Genomic DNA, 1628 nt, shown 5'->3' with positions numbered 1-1628 from the left:
TGTGACGAAATCTCAGCACGCAATCTAAAAGCTCGTTTGGCTTTTACCAACTTACGTCACCTATGGCAAAAACTAGATATTTGTCTATCAATTAAGGGACGAGTATACTGCGCAGCAGTTCGCTCTGTTCTACTTTACGGCTGTAAAACATGGCAATAAAGAGTAGAAGATGCCACAGATGTCTTAGAAATATTGCTTGCATCTGCTGGGATCACCGGGTAAGTAATAGCGAGGTTAGACGCAGGGTATTAGGGAATGATGGTAAATCAGTTGATGAGGTGATGAATCTTCATCGAATGAGATGGTTGGGCCACGTGTTACGTATACCTGAACACTGGTTACCACGACGCGCAATGCTGACTAGTGTAGGGGATGGTTGGAAAAGAGTTAGGAGTGGCCAAACCAAAACATGGCATCAGAGCATGAAGTCAATAACTTCTAGTCTGAGCCATGTTGGTAGATGCAGACTACTTGGTTGGGATCCGCGTGACTATCGTAACCAATGGTTGGAGACTGTGTGTGATATGGCTCAGAATCGATCACAATGGCGTAGGTGTATACACTCTTTATCTTCCCTTAAACCTTGAGATTAAAATTGCTTCATAACTTTTTTCCTTCCTATACTATATACTTATATACAACCTTTCTTTTATATACTACCACCACTAAATTAATTACTTCTATGAGTCCGGTGTTCATCTTGTTGCGCTAATGAGACTGCATCTCCTCACGATGATCCACTGCCTTGTGGATCAGATGTTTAGGTCAAAGGCTCGGGGTGTAACTCCCTAAGAAAACCACCTGTTTCAGTTTGGGCACCCGGGCAGTATCATAGCCCTCACACAAATCAAATGAGATTTGTGTGGTGCATATGTAATCGGGTGCCTCATTTTACCAATATTTATGTGTTTAAATAAAAATATAAATAAAAGGGTTATCAAGTTGGTTTTGTTACTACATGTTAGTTCTTTCTTTAAAGAATGACCTCACTGACATTTTCATAGTTCGTATTTCTGAAATCTCACTTACTGTTACTTAATTGTTTGTCATCGCTCTCAATCTGCTAATATTACGTGCCACAAAGTCAATAGTTAGTACAATAAAAACAGCTGTCCTTTTTATAATTTGGCTTATGTACAGATTATAAAATTATCCTGAGTATTAACGTTGAAATGTTATATGACAGATATCTGATCTGTTCGAGTTCCTATACTATGCATCGTATTCAAAGAATCCTCAATCGTTCGCAAATTGAATTTGCCCTAAACTAACTGGAAAACCCAATACCTTAGTCGTTCTCGTGATGATACAACAACATCTGAATACACAAAGTTATATTACTTGGTTTTATAATTCGTAATATTATTTGAAAATGTATTACATATATATCTGCAGGATATTGGTTTTTTTAAAATCACTTTCGAATGACATAATATAAATACCGATACTAATACTAGTACCAATACTACTACTATTACTACTACTACTACTACTACTACTACTACTACTACTACTACTACTACTACTACTACTACTACTACTACTACTACTACTACTACTACTACTACTACTACTACTACTACTACTACTACTACTACTACTACTACTACTACTACTACTTACTTACT

This window comes from Schistosoma mansoni, chromosome 6, assembly GCF_000237925.1.
Source record: "Schistosoma mansoni strain Puerto Rico chromosome 6, complete genome".
NCBI lineage: Eukaryota > Metazoa > Platyhelminthes > Trematoda > Strigeidida > Schistosomatidae > Schistosoma > Schistosoma mansoni.
Note: the sequence above shows the minus strand (reverse complement) of the source record.